A 10,579-nucleotide genomic window follows, 5' to 3' on the forward strand; every position below is an offset into this window, starting at 1 on the left:
GAGAGATTTGGGTGATTTCTCCATGAAGAATTATAGGTGTTTCCATAGGGTTCTCCTAGGTAATTCACCTCTTCCATGGAAGGGTTCTCAGGATCATAAGCTTCTTCCTTAGATGAAGCATCCTTAGTACTGTTTGGTGCATTTTGCATTCCAGACAGACTTTGAGAAATCAAATTGACTTGTTGAGTCAATATCTTATTCTGAGCCAGTATGGCATTCAGAGCATCAATCTCAAGAACTCCTTTCTTCTGACTAGTCCCATTGTTCACAGGATTTCTTTCAGAAGTGTACATGAATTGGTTATTTGCAACCATTTCAATCAGTTCTTGAGCTTCAGTAGGCGTCTTCTTCAGATGAAGAGATCCTCCTGCAGAGCTATCCAAGGACATCTTAGATAGTTCAGAGAGACCATCATAGAAAATACCTATGATGCTCCATTCAGAAAGCATGTCAGAAGGACATTTTCTGATTAATTGTTTGTATCTTTCCCAAGCTTCATAGAGGGATTCTCCATCCTTTTGTCTAAAGGTTTGGACTTCCACTCTAAGCTTACTCCATCTTTGTGGTGGAAAGAATTTTGCCAAGAAGGCATTGACTAGCTTTTCCCAAGAGTCCAGGCTTTCTTTAGGTTGAGAATCCAACCATATTCTAGCCCTGTCTCTTACAGCAAAAGGGAATAGCATCAGTCTATAGACCTCAGGGTTAACCCCATTAGTCTTGACTGTGTCACAGATTTGCAAGAATTCAGCTAAAAACTGATGAGGATCTTCCATTGGAAGTCCATGGAACTTGCAATTCTGTTGCATTAGAGAAACTAATTGAGGCTTAAGCTCAAAGTTGTTTGCTCCAATGGCAGGGATAGAGATGCTTCTCCCATAAAAATCAGGAGTAGGTGCAGTAAAGTCACCCAGCACCTTCCTTGCATTGTTTGCATTGTTGTTGTTTTCTGCTGCCATGTTTTCTTCCTTGAAGAATTCGGTCAGGTCCTCTAAAGAGAGTTGTGCTTTGGCTTCTCTTAGCTTTCTCTTCAAAGTCCTTTCGGGTTCAGGATCAGCTTCAACAAGAATGCCTTTGTCCTTGCTCCTGCTCATATGAAAGAGAAGGGAACAAGAAAATGTGGAATCCTCTATGTCACAGTATAGAGATTCCTTTAAGTGTCAGAGGAAAAGAGAAATAGAAAGAAGAAGGAGAAGATAAATTCGAACTTTAGTTAGATAAGGTTCGAATTGTGCATTGAGAAGGAGTGGCACTCCATAAATAGAAGGATGTGGGAAGGAGGGAAGTTTATTTTCGAAAATCAAGTGAAAAATTTTGAAGTTATTTTGAAAAACATTAATTAATTTTCGAAAATAAAAGTGGAAAAGAAACCAAGTGATTTTTGAAAAAGATTTTGAAATTAGAAATTAAAAAGATTTGATTGAAAACTGTTTTGAAAAAGATGTGGTTAAAAAGATTAAAAAAAATGTGATTGAGAAGATATGATTTGAAAACTATTTGAAAAGATATGATTTTAAAAATGAATGACTTGCTTAACAAGAAAAGATATGATTTGAAACATTCAAACCTTTCTCAACAGAAAAGGTAACAATCTTGTGATGTTCAATCAAATCATTAATTGTTAGTAAGTATCTTTTAAAAAGGAAAGAAATTGATTTTGAAAACATTTGATTGAAAAGATTTGATTTGAAAAAGATTTGATTTTGAAAAATTTGAAAAAAATTGATTTGAAAACAAAATCTTCCCCCTAGCACCATCCTGGCGTTAAACGCCCAGAATGGTATACATTCTGGCGTTTAACGCCCAAAATGCACCCTTTTTGGGCGTTAAACGCCCAACCAGGTACCCTGGCTGGCGTTTAAACGCCAGTCTGCCTTCTTCACTGGGCATTTTTGAATGCTCAGCTTTTTCTGTATAATTCCTCTGCAGCATGTTTTGAATCTTCAATTCTTTGTATCATTGACTTGAAAGGACACAAATTAAAAATATTTTTGGATTTTTTGATAATCAAAATGCAAAAGGAATCAATTAACAATGCATGCAAGACACCAAACTTAGCAGTTTGTGTACTACTGACACTAACAACATGAAAATGCATATGAGACACACAAAATACTTCAAGTCAATAGAATTCAAAGATCAAAACAAAGAAATATATGCATGGATTCGAAAAATATAACAAAAACATGCATTTGACACTAAACTTAAGATGAGACTCTAGACTCAAACAAGAAATATTTTGGGATTTTATGGTTTTGCAAATTTTTTTGTATTTTTCGAAAATTAAGTGAAAAAAAGTATCAAAATTCTTAATGAGAATTCCAGGAATCAGTGCAATGCTAGTCTAAGGCTCCGGTCCAGGAATTAGACATGGCTTCACAGCCAGCCAAGCTTTCAAAGAAAGCTTCGGTCCAAAACACTAGACATGACCAAGGTCAGCCAAGCCTTAGCAAATCACTGCTCCAACAGCAAGATTGATACGAAATCAACAAGCTCTTGTGGTGATAAGTTGAAACCTCGGTCCAATCAGATTAGACATGGCTTCTCAGCCAGCCAGATTTCAACAAATCATCATGAAACTCTAGAATTCACCTTCAAGAATTTCGAAAAAAAAATACCTAATCTAAGCAACAAGATGAACCGTCAGTTGTCCAGCCTAAACAATCCCGGGCAATAACACCAAAAATTTGATGTTGTTGCCGGATCTTGGCTCTGATGTTACCAAAAGCTTGCTCAAAACATGAACAATCCCCGGCAACGGCGCCAAAAACTTGGTCGGCGAAATTGTGAACTATACTTTTTCACAACTCTCATAATCCCTGGTAATGGCTCCAAAAACTTGGTGCGCTTAATACCATGGCATTACACAACTTCGCACAACTAACCAGCAAGTGCACTGGGTCGTCCAAGTAATAAAACCTTACGTGAGTAAGGGTCGATCCCACGGAGATTGTTAGTAATGAAGCAAGCTATGGTCATCTTGTAAATCTTAGTCAGGCAAACTCAGATATATATGGTGATGAACGAAAATAACATAGAAGATAAAGATAGTGATACTTATGTATATCATTGGTGTATGAGCTTCAGACAAGTGTATGAAGATGCCTTCCCTTCCGTCTCTCTGCTTTCCTACAGCCTTCATCCAATCCTTTCTTACTCCCTTCCATGGCAAGCTCGTATAGGGTCTCACTGTTGTCAGCAGCTACCTCCCATCCTCTCAGTGAAAGCGATTGCATATGTCCTGTCACGGCATAGCGGAATTCATCTGTCGGTTCTCAATCAGGCGCGGAATAGAATCCAGTGATTCTTTTGCGTTATCACTAACGCCCCCGCCCTCAGGGTTTGAAGCACGTCACAGTCATTCAGTCATTGAATCCTACTCAGAACACCACAGACAAGGTTAGACCTTCCGGATTCTCTTGAATGCTGCCATCAGGTCCTGCCTATACCACGAAGACTCCGAAGAATCCAAGAGATATTCACTAAGCCTCGAATGCTTGTAGAACAAGAATGGTTGTCAATCACCTTGTTCATAGGTGAGAGTGGTGATGGGCGTCAATCATCACCATCATCATGTTGAAGAACAAGTGATATCTTGGTAAAAGAACAAGCGGAATTGAATGGAAGAACAATAGTAATTGCATTAATACTCGAGGTACAGCAGAGCTCCACACCCTTAATCTATGGTGTGTAGAAACTCCACCGTTGAAAATACATAAGAACAGGGTCTAGGCATGGCCGAATGGCCAGCCTCCCAGAGGTCTAAGATAGCATAAAACAAAGATAGCTACCAAAGTCTCGATAGCTACCAAAGTCTCGATACAAATACAATAGTAAAAGGTCCTACTTATAGATAACTAGTAGCCTAGGTGTACAAAGATGAGTAAATGACATAAAAATCCACTTCCGGGCCCACTTGGTGTGTGCTTGGGCTGAGCAATCAAGGAAATTCGTGTAGAGAACTTTTCTGGAGTTAAACGCCAGCTCCCATGCCAGTTTGGGCGTTTAACTCCAACTTTTATTCCTGTTCCGGCGTTTAACGCTGGAATTCCTGAGGCCGGATTGCTTTGCGGGTTTGGGCCATCAAATCTTGGACAAAGTATGGACTATTATATATTGCTGGAAAGCCCTGGATGTCTACTTTCCAACGCCGTTGAGAGCGCGCCAATTGGGCTTCTGTAGCTCCAGAAAATCCACTTCGAGTGCAGGGAGGTCAGAATCCAACAGCATCTGCAGTCCTTTTTGGTCTCTGAATCAGATTTTTGCTCAGGTCCCTCAATTTCAGCCAGAAAATACCTGAAATCACAGAAAAACACACAAACTCATAGTAAAGTCCAGAAAAGTGAATTTTAAATAAAAACTAATAAAAATGTACTAAAATCTAACTAAAAGATATCAAAAACATACTAAAAACAATGCCAAAAAGTATACAAATTATCCGCTCATCACATATGAATAGTGCAAAAATTACAATAATGGGGGAGAGAGTGTGGGTAATGAAAGACAATATAAGTGCATATCAATGCAAATGTGATACAAATGTCATAAAAGATTAGTATTGACATCTAAATAATATTATCCAACAATGGAAACAAGTCACGGAGCACCAAAAGAAAGCAATAAAAATGCAACAGTGGAATAAGAACATTTAACACCAATAGAAAAATAATAAACATAGAAAAGAAAATAAAAAACATGCATACAGTTAAAATGCAATGAATGAAAATATGCAAATAAATTAAGTAAAATAGAATGAAAGAGAATAAGGAGGAGAAGTCAAAAAAATGAAGAAGAAGGAAGTAAGAAAGGAAGAAGAAAGAATAAGAAGGGAGAGAAGAGAGAATGAGAAGGGAATCTGCAAAACGACGCGTAAGCGTCGCCCACGCGTATGCATGGGTGAGCAGAAATCCAATCGATGCGCAAGCGTCGGTCACGCCTACGCGTCACCACTGGTTGTGCTAAACGCACAATACCAGCACCAAGGCAGCACAACTCTCGGCCAAATCACCCATTGACACCGATTTTCCATCCACGCGTACGCGTCGCTGACGCTTACACGTGGGTTGACTAAAATACGGGTGACGCGCACGCGTCGCCCACACGTATGCGTGGGTTGGCTCGTGCGCAAGGCACCCTTCCTACACAGCTCCCGCGTAACCTTCCGTAAGGTTTAGCGTCACATGTGACGCGTGCGCGAGATTCACGCGCACGTGTGGAACACGCTTTTCTCTCTTCTTTTTTTCTTTCATGAAGAATGCGAAATGCAGAATGCAGATGAATATGTAAAAATTATGAATGAACACTAATAAAAATAAAATAAAATAAAACTAAGATGAATAAAAATGAAAGATCATACCATGGTGGGTTGTCTCCCACCTAGCACTTTTAGTTATTGTCCTTAAGTTGGACATTGGGTGAACTCCTTGTTATGGTGCTTGTGCTTGTACTGATCCTTGAATCTCCACCAATGTTTGTAATTTCAATAGTCTCCGGGATCCCAAACTAGGCATATAAAGCCTTCAAGCAAGTTAAAGCAAGTGACAAGGCCCAAAGAGTGTTGATTGCTAGAATGAATTTCGAGGTCCTAAACCTTGCTTTTGCACCCGTCTTTGTGTTGATCACCATTATTCCAACCAGGTGGCAAGCAATTTGAATTCTCACTGAAGCGTCCAAAAAACTTCCTAGACCCATTCAATCGAGCTCTACACTAACCTTTGCATTTCAACTTGGAGCATACAACCATATTGAACCTTGCATGACAACTCCTACCACTAACCATCTCCCTCTTACTCTTAAAGCCACAAAGAGCTCTAAGTTGACCATTTATTTCCAGGAGTCTATATTCAAGTGGAAAAGTAAAGGTTAAGGATAAGAATTTTACCCAATTGAATGTTGTATTGGATGGTAATGGCTTTGGGGGAGGTGTTTCCAATGGTCATACAAGCTCCACTCCCTTGTGCTCTTCTTTAAATTCTTCCACCTCTTTGCAAGCCTCTTTAACTTCAACCGCTTCCTCTTAGTAGCTTTCTTCTAATTCAATCTCTTCATCATTGCCTACCAAGGGCATGGGAGGCTGTGCTTCTTCTTCTTTAATCTCCATCGCTTGATCAACCTCTGCAAAGTCTTCAACCATGATATGCCTTGGAGGTTGTACACCCTCCTCAACATCAACATCAAACACCTTGGAAGGAGGCTCTATGACTGGACTTTCCCATGGAGGTTCTGCATCTCCCATGTCTTTAACCACTTCCTCTTTTGTGACAATTTCGGCTTTCTCCACTTGCTCTAATACAAAATCAAACTCATCCTTGATGTCTTTCTTCACTAATTCTTCAACCACTCCTTCGCCTTCAAGGGTCTCTACTACCTCCACCTTTAGGGCCTTCTCTAGCTTCTTATAAAGTATGAATTCGCGAAGACGATCCCTTCTCTCTTGTTCCATGTCCATAGTATAATTAGGATCATCTTGCTCTTGGATTGATGGATGTGGGTGCTCTTCCATGGAGGGTGGTGGATGGGATGGAGAGATCATTATGTGGTTGAAAAGAAAGTGCACTAGAGCTTGAGGGTTGAGTATTCGAGGTAAAGGATTGGTCCATGCGGGATATAAGAGCTTGGAGAGTAGAGGCTAGACTAGTGAGAGAGGTAAGTGTGGTTTGAAGCTTTAATTGCCCTTGGTGAATAACACTAAGGGTATTGTCATCCAGTGGAGGTTGGGGTGGATAGGAGGGTTCATTATTTTGGAAAAAGGGTTCATAATAGGAATGTGGTTCTTCTTGGTAAGGGTATGGAGATGATGAATATGGAGGTGGTGGTTCATGAGAGTAATTATTTTGGAATTGGGGTGGTTTTATGTATGGTTCGTTCGAATATGGGGGTTTTTGGTGGTAAGGGGCTTGTGAGTATGGTGGTTCAAAACTATGTTGAGGAAGGGATTCATATGTGTATGGTGGTGGTTATTGATTGTCACGGAAAGGTCCACCATAACCATTGCCTTGATATGCATCATAGAATGGTTGTTGATAGTCCATTGGAGGTGATTGTTGCCAAGAGAGTTGATCAACTCCTTGTGGCTCCTCCCATCTTTGATTTTCCCATCCTTGATGCATATTCTCATTGTAATCTCCTCTTTCTACAACATAATTGTAACCAGACTCATAGCCAAAGGGGTGAGAGTTTATGGTAGCTAAAGAAAATAAAAATAAAAACTAGTAAAAATAAGCAACTAATTCTAAACTAACAAAAAATAGCAAACAAACAAAAAGCAAATATTTACAATAACCAATAATAAGGCACACGTTTGCAATTCCCCGGCAACGGCGCCATTTTGACGAACGGATTTTTGTGTGGTTTAGAATTTCACAAATAAATTCTCGTTGAAAGTATAGTTTCTAAACTAACAAGAATCTTTTCGTACAAAAGATTGTTTGTCACAAGTAACAAACCCCTAATAAATAATAACCGAAGTATTTAAACCTCGGGTCGTCTCTCAAGAAATTGCAGAGAAGTGTTCTTGTTATTGGTTATGTAAAGGTCTATTTTGGGATTTTTAAGATAAAAAGCAAGAATTGTAAATAGTAATGAAAATCAAATGACTAGAAAAGCTCTTGGCAGGGTATGAGAATTGGAAATTCTATCCCAGTTATCCTTATCAATTGTGATGAGAATTGTTCATTGCTCCCACTTAGTTAACCCTCAACGAATCAAGGAAAGTCAAGTGGACTAATCAATTTGATTCCTCAAGTCCTAGTCAACTCCTAAGGAAAGACTAGCTTTAGTGGAATCTAAATCAATCAGCAACTTTCAATTATCAATCAATAAAGGAGTTTGATAACTCAAGTGTCACCAATAACTCAACCAAGCCAAGAACATGGAATCCTACTCTAACATCCTTCTAAGCATTTTTGTCAAGTACTTGGACGGCATAATATAAAAACATAGAAAACTAGCAAAGAAATTAAATCCAAACTACCAATTGCAAACATCAATCAATAATAAATAATAGAAGAAGCAATAAATCTGAAATACCTCAAATTGTATTAAAATAGAAAATCAAATCTAACATAATAATTCATAAACTAAATTGAAAAAATAGAGAATTACAAGAGGAATAGATCAACTAAAATGCTAAGATAAATAAAAGTAGAAGAGAAACTAAATTAAAGGAACATTGAACCTGGAATTGGGAAGAAATAAACCTAAACCTAAGAGAAATCCTAAAACCTAGAGAGAGGAGAAGAGAGAGCCTCTCTCTTTAGAAACTACATCTAAAACCTAAAATTGTGAATAATAAGTGTATGATGAATGAATCTGATTCCTCCACTCTGCAGCTTCTATTCTGTGTTTTCTGGGCCAAAAACTGGGTCAAAAACAGCCCAGAAATTACCTCCAGTGATTTCTGATACGTCTAGCACGTGGCTCTGTCACGCGTACACGTCGTCCACGCGTACGCGTGGATTGAACTTTTGTCAGGTCATGCGTACGCGTGATCCACGCGTGCGCGTCACTTAACAGCCAGGAAACTATGACAAATTATATATCGTTGCGAAGCCCCGGATGTTAGCTTTCTAACGCAACTAAAACCGCCTCATTTAAATCTCTGTAGCTCAAATTATGATCGATTGAGTGCAAAGAAGTCAGGATTGACAACTTTGCAGTTCCTTCAACTTCTTGTATTCCTTCCACTTTTGCATGCTTCCTTTCCATCCTCTATGCCATTCCTGCCCTGTAATCTCTGAAAATACTTAACACACATATCATGGCATCGAATGGTAATAAGAGAGCATTAAAATGAGCTAAATTAAGACCAAAAACATGTTTTCAATCATAGCACAAAATTAGGAAGGAAAATGTAAAACATGCAATTTACATGAATAAGTGTGAGAATAGTGGATAAAATCCACTCAATTAAGCACAAAATGTACCACGAAATAGTGGTGCATCATTAATCTCTCTGACTTATAATTTCTTTTCTTACTCACAGTACCAGACAGTCTAAGCTGTTACTACCGGTTAAATTTTCAATATGTGTTCTTACGCATTTTTTCACAGAAAAGTACATTTGCCACTCGAAAAAAATCTCCGAAACCAAATATCACATTTAAATTTTTAAATTATGATTTCAATTTTTTTCACCCCATCGGTCCATCTTTAATTAATTATTTATTTAATTTTTGTTTATTCGGGATTTTACAGGGACCCAAAGAAAATTGAAAATTTAGGTGGAATATGATTCTCGTTCTATAGTGAGGTATCTTGAGATGCAAATAGGAGATGTGTTTAAAGCTTGATTTGCAGATTGTCATTTTGATGAATCAAAATTTCTAACACTAAGCAGAGAGAATAAGCTTCTTGAAAAAGAATTTAATTAGAATGCATCATCCTTGATGCATTTTGATCCTCGATCATGCTAATATGAATTAGAAGTTCAAAAGATTATACATTTACAAAGAATAGCAAATGAATTGCCTGATGTATTTTCTGATATGAAAAAGATTACTAAATCCTATATATCAGATGAAAATGCTCCAATTCGAATTAATGTCCAAATCGAACAAATGACTACCGAAACAAATTAAGGTCAGAAGCGTGGTAAGCCTGTTGGTTCCAAAGACAAATTTTCGAAAAAAAGGTAAATAGTATTTCGGTTGAAAAAGATAAAGCCATAGTAAAGACACCTGCAGTTGGCCAAAATTCTGATATAGTTTTGATGTTTGAAGACGTTTAGGTACCTAAAAATTCTAGAAATTGTGAAAATGATGAGATCTCGATAAATTATGTCTTTACAAGAGAAAAATAGAACAGAGATAAAATAATTATCAATGAAATATTTGCATATAGTGTGGCATTACACATCATGCATGAAAGTAAGGATCTTGAGTCAAGAACAGTCAAAGAATGTCGACAAAGGATTGATTGGCTGAAATGGGAAGACGCTATGAAGGTTGAGTTAGACTCACTTATAAAACGTGAAGTCGTTAGACCTGTAGTCTGTACACCAAAAAATATAAAACCTGTTGGATACAGATGAGTATTTGTGAGAAAATGAAATGAGAAAAATAAAATTGTCCGCTACAAAGCTCGACTTGTGGCACAAGATTTTTCACAAAAGACCGGTATAGATTATGAAGAAATATATTCCCCTATAGTAGATGCAATAACATTGCGTTATTTGGTTAGTTTATCCACATACCATAAATTACATATGCATCTAATAGACGTGTTAATAGCCAATTAATACGGATCATTAGATCGTGATATCTATATGAAAGTCCCTCAAGGACTAAAGATATCTAAACCATATCATGAATATCCACAGGGGTTATACTCAGTAAAATTACAAAAATCTTTATATGGTCTAAAGCAATGTGGACGAATGTAGTATAATCGCCTTACTAAGTATCTGGACAAAAACGGATTTAAGAATGATAATATCTGACCATGTATTTTTATAAAGAAATCTGCATCTGAATTCATTATAATTGTTATGTACATTAATGATTTAAATATTATTAGAACCCGTGAAGAGATTCCAACAATTATAAAAGCTCTAAAAGAATATTTTGAAATGAAAGATTTTAGA

At 37.6% G+C, this 10,579-nt stretch overlaps 1 non-coding gene across 1 annotated transcript; it reads left to right on the forward strand.

The window, feature by feature from the left end:
- The first annotated feature begins 443 nt into the window (after positions 1-443).
- LOC130978613 (small nucleolar RNA R71) lies at positions 444-551 on the forward strand. Its single transcript, XR_009086235.1, has one exon. It is a non-coding gene; the product is annotated as a small nucleolar RNA R71 (small nucleolar RNA).
- The last annotated feature ends 10,028 nt before the right edge of the window (positions 552-10,579 follow it).

This window comes from Arachis stenosperma, chromosome 4 (assembly GCF_014773155.1).
Source record: "Arachis stenosperma cultivar V10309 chromosome 4, arast.V10309.gnm1.PFL2, whole genome shotgun sequence".
Taxonomy (NCBI): domain Eukaryota; kingdom Viridiplantae; phylum Streptophyta; class Magnoliopsida; order Fabales; family Fabaceae; genus Arachis; species Arachis stenosperma.